This window comes from Vanacampus margaritifer, chromosome 3, assembly GCF_051991255.1.
Source record: "Vanacampus margaritifer isolate UIUO_Vmar chromosome 3, RoL_Vmar_1.0, whole genome shotgun sequence".
NCBI classification, from domain to species: domain Eukaryota; kingdom Metazoa; phylum Chordata; class Actinopteri; order Syngnathiformes; family Syngnathidae; genus Vanacampus; species Vanacampus margaritifer.
This window is the reverse complement of record NC_135434.1, coordinates 19621861-19640444: the sequence shown is the minus strand read 5'-3', so window position 1 is coordinate 19640444 and position 18584 is coordinate 19621861. Positions and strand designations below refer to the sequence as shown.

Sequence of the window (18584 nt, the reverse complement as noted above, 5' to 3'; positions counted from 1 at the left end):
GGCGGGGTGGCGGCTTGTTTGGGTGGGAGTATTGGTGGCTGGGTGGGGGGTGTCTGGGGGTTTGAGGGTTTGGGGGCGGCGGAGGCTGGGCTGTGGTGACTGGCGGGTGTGGGTAGGGGGGGCCGTGGGGGCTGTGGGCCGGTGGGGTGCCTGGTGGGCCTGCCGTTCCCCGTTCTGTTGGGCTTGGGGCGCGGGCCATGTTGGGGTGGGGGGGCGCTCCTGGCTCCTGGGTTTGCTGTACGGACGGTGGCCCCTGGGACCGGGAGTTGTGCCCTGGCGCTGCCACTGCCTGGGGGCCCTGGGGAGTTGTGCTTGCTCTGTCCTGGCCTTGGTCGACGGCTCGCTTCTTTGGTGGAGGTTTTCATGCATGCCAGATCCACCACACCAGCATCTACCAAAACTCAAACACAATTTACTTCTTCATCTGGTCGCTGAATTGGTGAAGGCTGATATCTATGAATCTCCCTTCATCTATCCTTCCTTCCTTTCTTCAGTCTTTCCTTTGGTCTCTAGAGGTCTCCCTAATTTGTTGGAATTTAGATGTTTCTGGGGTTGGTGAAATATTCTGGTTTGTAACCCTGTGGGTATAGGTGGTGTCTGGTCTGTGCTGGTTTTCACTTTTCTTTATTTTCTTTGATCCTTCCTCGGGTCTCCTGTCAACTTCACGACTCTAGCGGGATTCTGAAGTATTCGGTTTAGGTGAAGAGTATTTTAATAGGTTTACATATGCACACGCACACATTCACTCACACGCACACAAAAAGAGAGAGAGAGCAATGATGATGACATGTTGAATTGGTAAGATTACCCAATGAACAATCCTGAGCTCTCTCTCAAAAAAAAAAAAATCCAGACTCGATTATCTATTTATTATTATTTATTGAAACGGAAAAGATTTAACCTGACCCGGCTTCTGGCTTTCATATGGCCGGAGAACACTTACATATGCGACAGCACCTCCTCCTTTCTAATCTAGTTCATCAGCAAACTGGCGTCGCCAGTCACGGATTGATGGACCTTCCGTGAGTATTGACTCTGGAGAGTTGCGAGAATGACTTGGATTTGTCAAAAAATGTTGCATTTAATAAAGGATTAGGTTGAGCCGAGACGGCATCCAACGAGGTGACTCTCTTGGAGTGCAATCATTTCAGTTGACCCACTGTCTTAGGTGCATTCATAGCCCATTTGTTTATATTTATAATATTTAATTTTCCCTTTTCAACATTTGTATATCATAACCATATGTTCATACTAGTTACGGTTTTATGTCCAACCTTTTGCTCCCTCTGCAAAGGGGAAGGATATAAAGATCTTGTCATCACAGCTTTGGCACTGGGTCCCAATGTCTGAGGTGCAGACTGCAGAAACAAGGCCAATTTGTCAGCCAGTCTTGGATATGACATTCCAAGGTTGTATTTGTAACCGTCACTTAATTCATACGTAAGGACATGATCCATACTACTTGAAATGCTCTAAAATAGAAATTATGGACATGTAGTGCAAGGTATATGACAAGAACAACATATAACAGTGCTATGCAAGTTAGAAATGTGTGTCCCCAAAACCGCTTAAGGAAAAGTTAGCAGCTTTTACACCGCACATACTAACACTTGTTATGATCAATCATCAAGTATTTCATTTTGCTTCATCACTGACAGTCTACATAATCAAACGCAACAAATTTCACAGCAACCACATGACCTAATAGATGACTCAACGTCAGTCACGGGATAACAGGAAGAAATAAGCAAAACTAATTTAATTTGAATTTAACACTAATGGTCAATTAGACGCACATTCAACTAACAATGGGTGATAACAAACACACTTAAACAATTAAGTATTAATGATCCTTTGACGGAAAAGTTTCAGTATTGCATGTTGCGATGAATACTTGTAACAAAAGAGTGGCTGAATTTCACAAACGTTTTTTTGTGTTTGTTTGTTAACAAGAACCGTTGTCAGTGATCTGTACATTTGTAATCAGGAAATGATCCACTGTATAATGAATAAAACCTAATCTTAATGTTGTGTAACAAAAAAAATAGAATCATCTCAACATTCAATGTCATTCTATGGTAATGCTTCCCATGCTAACATAGCCTATGATTGGCTGGCCTGTCACCAGATGTGGTGGTTCAGTTGTGTAGTGTCTGTACTGAACAGCAGTTCAGCTATTGCATTTCCTGCCTCTGTTTTTGCTGCCAACACCGTGAAATTACATAAGGCTCAACCCTCCCTCTGTCCATGAACCTCAAACGACAATTCCCTGTAGCCATGAGTGCACAACATGAAAACAAACTACACTGACTATAGTTTAACACATCTTTCACTGCATTGCTTTTATCCAAAATAATTCTTCATCAAGGGGCATATTATCAAAAGTAGACGTCAAGGTACAGTTATTCTCCTAAATCAAAATCAGGTCAACACAGGCATTCTGTAGATGTGTGACTACTAAAATAAAATGCAAAAACACCAAAGTTGCCAGGAACTAAAGTGTGAACTGAGCTGCTCCATGTTCACTCACCAACCTCGCACCTGAATCAATAAATCACATAACGCCAATGATACAAATGTTAGATTGACCACAGCATTAAAAAAACATATTCTAATTAGCAATTGTCAATGATAAATGAATGATGCGCATCCCTACAGGAGACAAAATCCAACCGTAAGAAAAAAGTATTTGGAAACCATTTTCTATATCTAACTACAGAATGTAACAATCATTTAATTTTGCCTTGAGTCGACAATTCAGTTGTAATATCTGCTGCATTTGGACATTCTTGAAATAGTGATGCACAAAACTGCATGCCTCCTTTGACACTTTGAGTCCTTCATGGCATGGTGTGAAAACACGCTGGCGTGTGAGGTCTCAAATTATGAGAGCTTTGCTTGCGTATTGGCATTGTTACAAAAGCCCACCTGCAATTCAAGCTCCACATGTCAAGTAGCAGGAAATAAAACTGAGGGGTGCACTTGTTTTCTGGGCTGACCTAGTTCCTCTTCATGCCACTTAATTATTCAGGAGCTTTGAAATGTTCTTGTGTGTGGAAGCATGCAACCCGAGTGGCTCTGTTTGCCCCTCCTGACAGAAGGCGTCTAGTCTGTGCAGGGTTTGAAGGGCTGGATTTACACTGCAGGTCCATTTTCCAAATACCCAAATCAGATTTACTGTCTGTCAGTCTATCTGTCTGTCCCATTGAGTTTATAACTTCTTCTTTTTTTTTTACTCATGACTGCCACCCTCTGGCTTAAAGCGTAACTGCAACCTTTTTGTCAAGCTGTGGTATGCGTGCAAGTACGTGCGCTTGAATAAACTTCATTTTTTTCAGATTTCTTTTAGTCTGAGCTGAAGTTTAGGCTGTGCTCAAAGCCGGACTATTGTTGTTTTTTTCCAATTTCCATCCCAATCTTGTTGTACGCTAAAACTAAATGTCCGAGGGGATGCGCATGACATCACCCTCCACCACTCCACCCTTCCCTATAATGGGTGACTACTGATACCAGGTATCGGTATCGGTGCCAATACTAGTCTTAAGGTATCAGTACTCACGGCGGTGACCGATACCATTATTGGCCGCTCTCCTGCTGCCGTTTTACCATCAGGGACAAGAAATTTGAGATTATATGAATACAAAGTTGCCATTAACTTCATGCAATTTTTAAGAAAAATAATATATTGGGATGTATAGGTCTTTCTTTCGAATCATCTGTCATTTATGGGTGGGGAATTTTATTTACTAGTGGTATCGGTATTTGGTATCAGTAGTGGTGGCTACTCAAGAATTGCGTATCGGTCGGGAAAAAAGTGGTATCGAACATCCTGACCATGCGCCATGACGTGCATGTACTATAATTTCAACTGACTCGCTTTCATTTTTTACAAGAAACATATAATAATTCCATGTTTCAATAATAAGAATAATAGTTCCAATAAGAATATGACTATTATCATGTTAAAGCATTCATTCATTTTCAGTCAATGGCGTGCAAATAAGGTGGGGGTGGCCACCTCTAAATTTTGTACACAGGGAAAACCCTGGGCACTGTCGGAGTAAAAAAGTTAAAAAGTCAGGGCTCTTTGTACTCATAAAACCCCCAAAAATTATTTTCTTGAACCTTGTCAATCTGCACCCCATCAATCTTTATTTGTATTTGTACATTTGTTCTGCAATTCCCAAACAACACAAATGTTGTTTTATGTAAATTTTATGATAGTTTGTTTCTGTCAAACCAGATTTTATATTTTTATTCCTTCTGTGATTTCATTCAATAACTAATTTAAATGTTCCCCAGAACAAAAAATATTGGTGTCATCCGCAAACAAGACCAAGTTTCAGAACATCCAAAACCTTACAAATGTCAGTGATATATAAAATAAACAATTTGAGGCCCAAAACAGACCTTTGGGGCACACCACATACAATATCCAAGTAGGATGAAGATAGATCACTGAGCTTCACATACTGTTGTCTTTTGTGTAAATAGCTCTTAATCCTGTCTGACACAATGCCTCTAATGCCATATTGTTCCAGTTTTTTAATTAATATATGTTTAATTGTGTCAAAAGCTTTCTTGATATCAATAAATATTCCAATAACATACTTTCGCTGATCAATAGCATTTGTTGTTTCTTCAATCGCTTCTGTTATTGCCAGTGAAGTTGATCTGCATGCTCTGAAACCATACTGGCTGTCAGAGAGTAATTTGTGCTTTTCTATAAATGCATCCAAACAATTATTAAAGTTTTATTTTTTTTATAGCATTTTTGAAAGTTGGAAATGTACCAGTTTGGAATGATAAATTACAAATATATGTTAATGGTTTTGAAATTCCTTCAATTTCTTCTTTCACTATTGTCATATCTATTCCACTATAATTGGTTGACTTTTTGTATTTAAAACTTCTAACAATATCCAATATTTCTTCTTTTACTGCAGTAAGAAACATTGAATAGGGGTTTCTGTCAATAAAATCTATAAGATACTGCTCAGTGGCGCACTTGGTTAAAGGTCCCATAGTATGAAAATGCACTTAAAGTGTTTTTTTTTTATCAATAATATGCATCCCCGGCCTGTCTACAATCCAACCAGGTATGAAAAAAGTCCGTCCGAGACTTCTTCAGCTTTCTCCTCCTTTCTAAAATGTGTGCTTCAAACGGGCAGATTAAACTTCCGTGAGTTAGTGACGTCAAAAAGACACGGAAGTGAACTCGACCCAGCCAGTTAGTGGCACCACCTCTGGTAAAGGTTTGTCACGCCCACTGAAATTCGAGAAGCTGGCTGCTCCTTTCTTTTTCTTCCCCTTCTACTCTGTGGAGAGGGGAAATGATCAGGAAAAAGTGATTGCTTCCTTTGTCCCAAGTCTTTCAGTAGACAGTGGATTAATTTTATTTTTGAAAGACGTGTACCGACATCATTTCTCAAAGGACTGTTTTGTGAGTGAAAGCCTGTTCAGAGCTGGATTTGCAAAACGTTTTGCAACACGTTTAAACATAATGGATCGGTCCCAACAGTGTGACACGACTGCAAACGGGAAAGATGTAAGTTTAACATTTTCTACTTAGCCTTACTTCCTATCCTTTCTAATACGAGATGTGCACCTTCTACCATATTACTGGTGTATTTTTAGTGCCTGAAGTGGGAGCTGCATTTGTCGTGTGGAGGTTGTTTGGTTGCAAGAGGTCAGATATGATAAAGCAGATGGTGGTTGGATAATATGAAGCGGTTGCGTATTGTTTTGTCAAGATACAATCCGCGGTGGTTAATTTGCCGTGACTGGCAACTCGCCACCTAATTGGCATGACTTTGCGATGCTAACTGGCCGCTAAGTGGTCTCTGCGAAACTGCTTGTACGTTGCGACCGCGCAGTGGCCTAAATGTGCACATTTGTGTTATTCATAACCGCTTGTAAATATCGACAAGCATTCACGGCAAATTAACGTTCGCGGGAGATTTGCCGGTTTCGGCAAAATAACCATTGCCTAAACAATCGCAAACTAACGCTACAGCATAGTCTCTGTAGTAACGTTATGCTACTTTTTCTTATGGTAAAACGTTATGCCACTTTTCCACATATTCAAATAATTCTCAAATATGTAAAAGACATGTCTGTAATTTTCTTTTCTTCTGCTCCCATGGCCAGTCGTTTCCATTCACATTAGCACATAGCTACCATGACCAAAATCACTACCCCTTTGAGAGAGAAGGGTATGGCCTAGGCGTGGCCTGGTGCAGCTATTTACATAAAAGTGACACACCCCTAAAACAGGCTGTTTTGAACAGAGCGTTTTTTGGCGGATTGAGGGACAGCAAAAATATTAGATCCAAAGTCAATTTTGACAAATGCATGTCACAGACATGTCTTTTACACATTTGAGAACCATTTTAGTATGTTGAGAAGTTTAATAATATGAGGCCTTTATGTCCTTTGTCCAGTAACCAAGAGATTGCGTGTTTGAATCCCACCTATGACTGTACATAGCAATTATGCTTACATCCTAACCAACTGACTATCATATCAGGAAATGCATCATAATTTCATTGAAATAGAGAAGTTAGACAAGTGGTTTGAGTCTCTGTATGCCACACTGGAAGATGCTCATCTTTCAATCCCTGACAGAAACCACTCTTGCAGAAATGCAATATTGAATACTAATCATTGTCAAATGATTTCACATCTATTACTATTGATGTCATTATTAAGTTTTGTTTCTAAATCATCTGTTCTATATTCAAAATTCAAATTCAATGCAAGCTTTCAGTATATATTGACATATTCACTGCAATTACATACAATGTCACAGATTGTTCTATATCTAAAGTGGCTTAATGGTTAAGAGAAAGGGCTGGTGAGCAGCGTTCCTGGGTTCAAATCCACCTTCAACAAATGTTTAACACATATGCAATATTGAATACAATTTTTTGTAAAAATATTTCACAATTAATACTTTGTAATTTTTAGGGGTTCACCGATCACAATTATCTGGCCGATCACCGAACATTTAAAAGTCTGACCTGCCAATTCCGATACCGATTTTTTTTCCATTACAAGTAACATATACCTTCAGTGTTCCAATCTTGTTTTATTGGAAAACATTGAACAATATCAGTGAAATAATACAAATGGGTTGTTTTAACTATACATGAAGTAGTTCTCTCAAATAAAAATGAAAAAAGGAGAGAGATGAAATTGGTGGAAAAGATCCGTTTATTTTTAAGGGATCGGCCAATCACCGATCTTCCAAAATTAAGGAAATTGGGGCCGATAAATCGGCAGGCCAAACGATCGGTGCACCCTTAGTAATTTTCACTTCAGTTCCTGTTAATATTACTTCTAACTCAAAGTCCATCCCTTTTTGCATAGTAATCCAAGTTTCTGATATTACAATAATACTGAATGGTTGTGTGAATGTCTGTAAATATTCCTTAATGTGATTGAAATTGATAATATATAGTTTGTCCTTTGATCTAATGCTCTGATTAAACTTTTTGTCACTGCAGTAAATGCAATCATTGTTAATACTGCAACAAAAGTTATCATCTTGGTCTATGTTTCATGTGAGTTGTGTTCAGCTAGTTCAGAAGTCCTCATTTCCCTTGATTTGTGATCGTCAACTGTATGCGTCAAGTTCAGAGCACTCCTTAATTAGGAGAACTTAAGTCAGGGGTTCCATTCAATTTAATGAACACCCTGCAATTGGATGTCCACGTAGCTTGGATCTTGTTTTGTTTCCGTAGTTGTCGAGCCTGTCTTTCTATGTCAGAGTTTTTTTTTGTCAGATGTTCATTTATGTACACATTTGTCCCCCCTTGAGTAAGGCAGTTTTTTGTTTTCTGTTCATAAATCTTAGTTTTACAGCTGTGGCAAGCTTCTATGTCTTTACTATCCGAGGAAATATCTTTACTGTTCATATACCGGACCACTTGTTGCTCCACCGTATCAAACTCCTCCTTGCTTAAGTCCCCGCCTGTCGAGACTGCCTTGGCATAGGTATGCGGTTTAACATCCAGTCCAGTTATAATGAGATCATTTAGTCGTGTGTATTGCTCCAAGTCCGCCAAGCAATTTTCTAGAGCAACTATTTTCTTATCTTTCTCTTTGTTTTGTTTCCTCAATTCTTTCACTTCAAGTGCAAGGTTCATGATGGTTGTTTGTTGTGTTGACATTTTCTGCATTTCTGTTGTCAAGGCATTCAAAGATTTTTTATCTCCTCCATATCGTTCTCAGCAATTACATTAGCTTTCTTCGGACCCATAATGCAGGGTGTTGCTGCTAAGTTCGTCTTAATTAGCTAGTCGGCCAACTTGTCAGCGGGCTCAATGCTGTTCATCCTCGGGCTGCAACTTGCTGTGCCAAAGGATTCCACTATGCATACGAGGCAGGCGGCAGCGTGAGCGGCGTGCGTACGTCCTTGCGCCGCTCGTGGCCGACTGCAACCCGCATTTGAGAATCCCGACACGGATCTCCAGGGGAGAACCCGGAAGACCGGCGTGGCAGCGAGCGTCGGTGTGGCAGCGTGCGCATTTTAATATAAAAACACACACACAAGTTGATCCAAAATTGAGCCATGATGCACATTTCCTTTTCCCCCCTCCATTAAGTACTGTATACCAAAAATAGCATGTTTGAGATACATGTTGAATTAAAAATATTTAGTACCCTTAATTTTACATAATGATCCAAACCATTACCGTGAAGAGATGCAATTTTATGCTGTGATGTGAATTTTGGCCCATATTATGCAGCCCACGTGACGCATATCTGAAGCAACGTGACGCATATCTGAATAGGGCCACTTAGAAGCAAAAAAAATCTGAAATTGAACCGCACAGTATAAAACCAGCTCCATTCAGACACATCTTGATTTGGGATGCAGGTTTAAATGATGGATTCCCCCTAAAATGAAGCCTTAGCATATCAAGACAGGCATAAAGTGGTTCAGCACAAGCATCATAACCAGCAATCACAAAGTACTTCACTCTCATTCTTTTCACTCTTACATGACATAATGTTTTCCAAAGCAAGGTCACCACCCCTTAAGTGTATATCATGGACTGCCCTTAAACACATGCCTTGCACAATGCACAGTATGACAAACAACCCATGCTGTACGAACACGCATTCCAAGCAGAAAAGTCCGGCTAATCAAATGAGATAAATATATCACAACTGCTACCCACAACTGCAACCTGGAACCAAATGAGAGTAATGTCTTATAACATGATGTCATCGGTGTTGCGCAACAGAGTCAAGTGAATCACTTACCACAGAGCCATTTCTAATCCCTGCTAATGCGCTGTCTGCCTCTCCTAAAAAGGGGTGACTGGTTTTAACTGCAACTGCAATTCACAGGCAAGAACATCACAATAGAAAGCTTTGTGTGAAAGATAAACAAACGAAATACCGCTGTAATCTGGGCCTCACGTAACACTTTAATCATGCTGAAATCTTGCAACTCCCTTTGCTTTTACAAGTTGGCTATTTTTAGTTGATTGTTTACAATGAAAATATGAGATTTGCTTATAGCATTGTACTGTTTATGTATAAGTGTCAAGTAATCCACAAACCATGGTGCCTGCGGTCACCAGGTAGCTCCCAAGGACCACATGAGTTGCCTGCAGGCTTGTTCTAAAATGAGCTCACCAATACCTGTGATAAGACATTGTGATTCTCTAGTGATGTTATAAATGTGATCATTTGAAAATGTAAAATCTTGCAGAGATTTATAAAACCTAAGATGAATTTTGGTATTTATGTTTCCTACCTTGTTAAATTATTGATTATTATTGTTTATTATTATTAATAACATTTAATTAAAGGTAATTTGTAGAGGTAGGCATGTCAGTAAATTTTGTCAGTCCAACATTTGTCAGTGGTCGGGCCACCCGTCTGTCATCGTCAGCCCGTTATTACTTCAAACCAAACTGTAATCGTAATTCCGTCATCATTATACGTGTTTATTTTAACAACACTTCTGTCGTAGCTAAATTATAGTTTGTCACTGCTAAAATTATAGTTTGTCAGCACTATTTTAGGACCAACAGATCTTTTTCTCCTTCTCCTACTAGTATGTACGCCACACGCATACGCAACACAAGCAGTGTATTTACTAAAGAACCACAACACGTATCGTGAAAACTAAAACAAAGCTATTCCATAGTAAATGCAACCAATATTTACAATTATCAAAACTCAAACATTCAATAAATAAACTAAATATAACACACAATATATAAAGTCCATCACACGGCATTAACGCTGCCGTCTTGCTCGCAGCATACGTGTCCAAACAGGAAGTAATTGTGGACACAAACCAGAAATAATTGTTTATAAAATACTTGACACAGTTAGCAAGGATTACATTGAGACGAAAAACCCACTTCCATCAGTGCTTAGTCCATTTTTTTTTTTTTTAATTTCTCACCATTCAGCAACAAAACTTTCATCAGTACTCACGGAATTCCCACCTCTGGTAATTTGCGCAAATTTGGTATATCAGAAGAATTTGTCAAACTTGTAAGCCTCCACATGAATTAGTACCAAAAAAGTAGCTCTCAGTTTCAAAGAGTTTAGTGACCACACCCAGGGACTTTTTTTTTTTATTATCATTAAATAGGTTCTGATCAAGGACAAAACCATATCCTGTCCCATAAAAGAGGAAGAAACGTGACATTTGGGAACATATCAAATTAATTATAACTAAATGATATTAAAAACACTCATATTAAATATATTAAAGTGTGTTAGCCACTGTGGTAAGTTGGTAACCATTTTCAAATCAAAGACCTGGCCAGTGGGGGGGAAGAAGGAGATTCAAGAATGATCAATTCATCACTTTGCACCAACCCTAGAGACTGACAAAGCTTACAACTCCTAGACTACGTAGAATTCGCTTACATGAGTAAATAACTAATTCAAGATGAGTCATTCTCTTCGAACCGACCATTCAACTGCCTTGGAGCAAAACGCATGTTTGAAATGCAGGGAAAAAAGAAGCCTAATTTTAAGTTTACGAAAGCAATATGGTCACTTCGCTGAGCTGTCATGGAAATGTGAGAACAGATGTCTTCTAAATGAACGTCAGTGAGATTGTTCTTCCACTGGTTAATCCTTGAAAATAAGTAAAGTGCTAAAGCCGTGCCAGGTCACGGCCAAATAATGTGAAATGGGAATATATCCAGTTAAATGGAACTTTGACTGTGATGAACTCATAAAATATTACCACACGGAAGTTAGCAGAAATCCACTCGAAGAAGTGTCAGACAGCTGCTCTTTCTCAATCAGTAAGAAGGAAGATGGCTTGGAAGGAGGCCGTGCTCATGGGAGGCTGTGTCATGGTCACGGGCAGCCTCATGTTTCCTTCCTTAGTTTCTGCATTTTTACTAGAGGGAAAATACTGTGCACAGTGGCATACAAATGTTGGGTCATTTCCCTATTCACACTCAGGATGACTTATTCTGGTGAATGAATGGCAACAGTTGGACACACAGGCTGATTGTACTTTTTGCCATCCCATGGAAGAACTTTTGATTTTTCTGCCTGCCACTATACAGAGCCTACAAAAAGATATATTTCTGATGACTGAAATCAAAATCTTTTAAAAAATATCATATTACTACACACTCAATATAGTGATGATAAAAATACATAACACCTGCATACAGTGTTAACATTATTGCTAGTTGCACAGGTGCACGATCAAAAGATTGCTGCTTTGGTCCGGTGGCTGTACGGTGGGCTAGCGCTGCTAGTAACTGCTAATGTTACATGGGCAGGTTGTGCAAACTCCGCTCACATTTTCAAGCTTTTCACATCATCGCTTGGGTGGAATTTGTTCAAATTATTCAACAGGATAGTTGTGTTTCCGTTTTTGTGGACATACTTTGCACAACCACTTCATTTACTCCATGCCGCTTTGAACATACTGCCACACAAGCGATGGTGAGGAACTCCTCTTGTCAAAATATCTTGATCATATAGTAACCCATTACCCATCCCTGCATATATTGCTCTTTGGATTGTAATCAACGGGGTGGGATTTTTTGGTAGGACTGACGTGTATGCTCCACAAAAATAAATAAATAAATAAATAGATACATAAATTTAAAAAACATTGATTTATGTCTTAAAAAAATACATTTAGTAATTTAATTATGTATCTATTTACTGTACTAATAAATAAATTAATACATTAAAAAATACATTGATTAATTTATTTATGTATTTAAAAAATACTTGTATTAATTAATAAATACATTTAAAAAATACATTGGTTAATTGATTTATGTATTTATTTAATTATTTGTTTAAGGGTGGGATCACTATGATAGCTGATAGTCTTTCCAGTTTCATAACTATACTGTGTTTCATGATATGAGCAGAAATTGAACTAGCAGCCTAACAGTCTCCCAGAGGCACCATACTGAGCACGGGATTATCACCTCCTTTATGAGGGTGGGGCGGATACCTCACTCATGTTTAACTCTCCTTAACCCAAACAGTTATCATGTCTCTTATCTTTCATAGTGAATAATCAAGTGAGTCATTTGAACAAAGCTAGGTGCATTAACTATCAATCTACATATAGCATAGTCATTTAACCAGGTGAATAACCACAATATTTAATGTTTTTTGGAAAAACCGCAGTGGTCGCTATTCTTCCTGGGTTACCAGTTAAAAATCACAATTAATGCAAACATTACCATAAAAGCAACATAACATTAAAGACATTCACAACAAAACACATTAAATAGCAAATTATTTAAACTTCATTATTTGGTAAGTGAAATTATCTTTCAATCCTCAACGGTTTTGAACATTTGCATTGAAATGTAGAATAAAATATCTTAGATATAAAAAAAAATGTGATGTGAAAATAACTAGCTATGTTTAAAAAAGCACTTATATTAACACAATGCATACACCACATGCTATCAGTAGTGGTAGAGTAAAATGAGAAGAATCACAATATCCTTCTCCACAAAGTTGTACAAAGCCAGAATTACTTTTTTTAGGTAATTTGTACTGCCTATCTTTTCTGCAGTTAGGTTAAAAGTGAAAGAATGATTACAAGAAGTATTTGTTCACAGTGTTGTTATTAGAGGTATTAAAAAAATCGATTCGGCAATATATCGCGATATTACAGTGTGCAAGATTAAATATGCGGCTGAATCAATGTTTAAACATAAATTTTTCATGGAAATATTCAACAAAGACAAAGCATGGAAGAATGTTATATTAATGGAACATTTAGTTTTAATGTTTTCTTTCAGTGCTGTTTAAATATGAAACAGACTAAAACCTGTTTGTTAAATACAGTGCTCACAGTTATAAGCCTGAAATAAATTTTCATACAAATCTTACAGTGTACATGTAAATTAACTGATTAGTATTTTTTAAATTTGAGTTTAAAAAAATCTCAATAATCGATTTGTAGATTTGTATTGGGATTAATCGGCATTGAATCGAATCGTGACCTATGAATTGTGATACAGATCGAATTGCCAGGTACTACGCAATTCACAACCCTAGTTGTTATCATCATTGTTGACTGTGTTGTTTTTTATCCACATAAATTTTAGCCATCAGAAATATATCAAATCCCAATGACTGGCAAAAGATACAATCAGCCTGTATCCTACTGTTGACATTCATCCAACAGAATAAGCCATGGCTCCATGCAAATGTATTAGCTTAGTGTTCAGTTAAACAAGCCCAGATTTCACACTGAGGAAGCACATCCCTACATAACAAAACAAAAAAGAAGTTTTTGCTGTGTTTTTGTGCTGCTTTTGCAGGTGTAACAGCGAGACCAGCACTAAAACACAGCAAAAACCAGCATATCCGTGAGCACCTATGGTGGTCTATGATGTCGGGGAGAGGGTCGTGGGGGCGGAGTTCATCAGGGTTATTGGTGACTAAATTGAGGAAAGATAATGATTTCAGTATTCATACTTTTTGATAGTTTTGTTTTCCAGTTACCTGTGAAATTTTTCTAATGTAAAATTGGCTCAAGAAAGGTAGATTTCCAACTGGTGTAATCAATACTCACCTAAATCAAAGCTGAATTTATTAAATAAGTCTTCAGTGTCGTCAAATGTTTGCAGAACCGATAGTGTACAACCAAGCAATTCAATTGTACAAAAAGAAGAGTGTTGCATTGTTAGCCAAACGCATAGTTGCATTAACACTAATTGGCTATTATTAGCACTACTCTCAATTGCTATGCCTCAATCAATGAAAGAGTTGCACATGCCTAAGAACCGAAGGAACACATGCAAACCTAACTTATAAGTCAAACTGAACCATTCAAACAGGGTTTAAATGCCGTTCTACTCTTAGTGTGCATGGGTGCATATGTCAGAGCTGGGCACTTCCGTTAATAGTCAGTTCCCATCGATGACGACAGCCACCACTCATGCGGTTACACAATTCACATGATGCCTCGGAAAAATACACGGACTGAGCACCGACTGAAGCACGTTTACATCCGTCGATTGGCGTGAGTACAGGAACGTAACCCGCCATGGAGGTGGATTTTATGTAGTTGGAATTCCAATCATCTAACTTTTAAAGAGTTTTAATCCTTAAAGACAACTATGTTTGCTGAGTGATAGTACCAAAATACAAAAAAAAAAACACATTATGTAAAATTAATAAATCCAGGTGAAAAAGTGACATTTTTTCCTGATATACTGAATTTAGATTTCTGTACATTAAATATGATATTAGGTGCAGTATATGGTGTATATTGAGGCTCAAAAACACATGTTGACTATTGAGAAATTTCACATTAAATTACATTAATATATGATTATTAGCCTGTATTAATTCATCATGTGCAATATGTATACATTTACCTTTTTGTGCATATTGATTAAATGATCAAATGTCCAAGTGTGTTGAAGAGTGAGGTTTCATATGAATTCATGTTTTTGGTATATGATACAATTTAATTCCATTGTATATACAGTACGTTACAATGACAATGCTGCCATCTGAATGTTTACTCTTTTGCAAATCAACCCTTTAGCATAAACACAAGCATGAGACTTTTTATATTCTGTCTAAAGTCTGTCATTCCTTTACCATTAATTACTGCCCTGTTACACTGAGAAAACTGAACTCATCTTTAGAAGTTCAAGCATCACTGATTGTTACCAATTCTGAGTTAATCTCTTCTATCCTCCCATGTATTTCAAATAGTTTCAAACACAACCTAAAAAATAATAGTCATTAATTTAGTTTTCAACTGTTTGGCACACCTGATTAGGTCAATTCACTGGAAGCACACAGTCTTCCAAAAGAGTACAGCTTCATTATACAAATCATAAGGAGATAACGGTTAAACGATAGGGAACCCATAAAAGTCTGACAGCATCACGTTCAAACCACATGTAGCAGGCCTGGAATCGACTTAACAACAATAATTACGTCACACTAAAGGAAAACTTAACAATCAAGCCCAAATGTTACGTAAATACCATGAATGCTGCTATTACACTGTAACATCTCATTTATTAGCGTCTCTAACTGAACATTCGACACACCGCATATTGGTTTATTTCTAACTACAATCATCCAACGGGATGTTATCACCAACACAACACAGAAAGTGACTGTAATGTATTGCAAAGCAGTGTTTACACACGCAAACCGGGCGCTTTGTGAATACAGTAGTTTTGAGCAGGCTAGCAAAGTTACACAAACGACACAATTATACAAACGCTTAATAAAGGGTGGACATAGTTTAAAATGTGCCTATCCTTGAAGTTTAGTATGTGGTGCCGTGATTTTAAATCGAGCACACGCTTGTAGGACGTATTTAGCGGTGTAAATTTGACGTAAAGCAGCCACTCCGCAGCTCTGACAGCTAGCTTGGTCCGCTAGCACCTTTAGCCACCAGCAAGCTTAGCCTAGCCATGTAGCACGTGTTTGTGAATTATAAAATAATTCACTTGATCTGACAATGACCAGCGAACCGAGAACGCCGCGGTGACGTTAGAAAGTAGATCGACGTGACGCCTCCTCGCCCTTAATCGTTTGCTAAAACGAGGAGCTGCAATGTTTACGTAGCGTAGAAAAGGTCAATACTGCTATATAGGTTTCTCCTCCAAAGAATAGCTCGAGCCTGCGGTCCAACAACACAAGAGACAGACCACCCCCAAACCCACGGACGGAGAGCAATGGAGGCTAACTAACCTTAGCGGCGGAGTAAACGGGGACCATTCAATGGCGTTGTTGTACAGTCAGCGAACGTCCGGATTTTAGAGAGCTTCTCGCTTCAATGGCGCACGTCCGCCGTGAATTACTCCACACCGAATAGTAGTTTTCCTTGTCATTTGTTCCGCTGAAGGTTGAGCTATGTCGTGCCTGGTCCCGCACAATGCGCTGATCTGCTGCTCCCTGCGGCCGACACACCACGGCGGGACTGAACCGCCTCCCTCCCTCTCCCCTCTCCCCTCTCCCTCTCCCTTCTCCCTCTCTCACCATGGCTCGCTCTCTCATCAAAACCGCATGCTCTCTCTTCCCTCCTCTGGACACATCCGAGCAAAATGTGATAACGAATGATGATGTCCTCATGTCACTCGTCATCAGAGTTCCATTTATATGTATGGTCCCATTTTTATAGATGCCCTTTATGTATATTCAGACAGTCACACATTCACGCCTATGCTCTTCTATTGCCCTTCCAGTTGAGGTACTGTACAACAGAATCATTCATGGACTCTTGCGAGTATATCAGCTTTGTGCTCAATTGCTCAATTGTGCTCAATTAAACTGGCTCATATTTCACAGTCTATTTGTGAGAAAGTCCATTTGTGAGTAAATCAAGATGACAGAATCTTTGTTTCAGTATTACTTACGGGGACATTTTTTGTGTGTGTTGTCGTGCGATTTTTCTTATGTCAAATGGGTATTTGGCTCCGTAAAGTTTTTTTTCTACTTTTTTTTTTTTTTATCAAAGTAAGGCAATTGGAACATATTCTCTTTTGTGATGTCAGCCTGGCTGCAGACATGGAAATACAACAACATAATACATAAATACATACAGTACATATACACATAAGTTGGGATGGATGGATTGATGGATGGGTAGGTAGATAGATAGATAGATAGATAGATAGATAGATAGATAGATAGATAGATAGATAGATAGATAGATAGATAGATAGATAGATAGATAGATAGATAGATAGATAGATAGATGATGGATGGATGCATTGATGGATGGATGGATGGGTGGGTGGGTGTTTAAATAGATGGATAGACAGATAGCTTGATAGATAGATAGATAGATAGATAGATAGATAGATAGATAGATAGATAGATAGATAGATAGATAGATAGATAGATAGATAGATAGATAGATAGATAGATAGATAGATAGATAGATAGATAGATAGATAGACACAACCTACTCTCACGGTAGAAACATTTCTTGGCCATAAATATAGCAATCAAATATGAAAATAAAAAAAAAAACAGGAAGTATAGCAGTCACTGAGCGTGCCTTGTTGTGTCACATGATGAGCAGCTTTTTTAGTGCATCAAAAAACGAGTTTATTGCACAGAGTTCATAACCTCAAAATGTCATAATTACAGACAGTAAACATTTGTATGAAAGCATGTGTTTTATATTCAAATACATGAATATAAACAAAAACAGTAAGGCTGGCCGTAACTGAGCACCCCTCCGAATCCCTATTTCCACTGCCACTTCTAACTTTAAAACCTTGTAAAATAGTCAAAAACAGGACTCCCTATTGGTTTCACTTTCTTCTCACATCACACAGCCAAATACTCCCCCAAAATTTTTTTAATTAACTAACTACAGTACAAAACAACCTGTATAGAATGACAAACATTCAATTGGAGTGGGTGAAAAGTTCACAGACAAAATGTGTGCTTGCGGTAAGATCAATAAAATAGTTTTACATCATTTGCTCTGACAATCAGTGACCCAATCAGTGGTCCACCCCCCCTGTGTATTTACTCTCACAACAGATTGGACGTGAGGTTCCAAAAGGGGTTCAAAACAAGCGCTTATAGGCCAGGGAGCATACATCTGTGCTGCTTGATGCCCACTGAGAAGTACAAGCTGTGACTACAGTGACTTAACATTGAAGGATGTATTTTGGAGATCAGAGCGCCACACGCTGTGTGTATAGTTGATGAGTGTGCTCAAGCTGATGTCCTACTAAATGGTGTGGAACCTCTCTGTGTCACAAAACTACACACAGACTGCAGGTACTGGCAACGAAAAATATATGCTAAATGAGTTGGGCCTAATGAAATTGGCATTTTCTAGTGTTTATAACGTTGGCCAACTGGCTATGCAATGAAACTGTGACACAATTCCAACAGGCTATATATCTTGAGCTAAATTTCGGCGCGGCAGACCTCACTGTGATGTCAGGGATTGTTTTTCTTCCCTGTGTTTTTCTTTCTGCTCTGCGGTTTGGGAGACCCCCTCTAACCATCAGTGCATCCCTCTCTCCCTCTCTCCATCCTACCCGTCGCAGAGCGGCAAAGACAACAGTTCATTTCGCCTGGGCCTCGCCGGCTCGAGCGTA

General features: G+C 38.6%; 1 protein-coding gene across 2 annotated transcripts in view; it reads right to left on the bottom strand.

Moving 5' to 3' along the window:
• The window catches only part of ncor2 (nuclear receptor corepressor 2), a 77518-nt gene extending 61062 nt beyond the window's left edge, over positions 1–16456 (bottom strand). For both annotated transcript variants that reach the window (XM_077560343.1, XM_077560344.1), the window contains exon 1: positions 16210–16456. The gene's annotated coding sequence lies outside the window, so the exon portion shown is untranslated. The remainder of the gene's footprint in view (positions 1–16209) is intronic.
• Positions 16457–18584: the final 2128 nt, after the last annotated feature.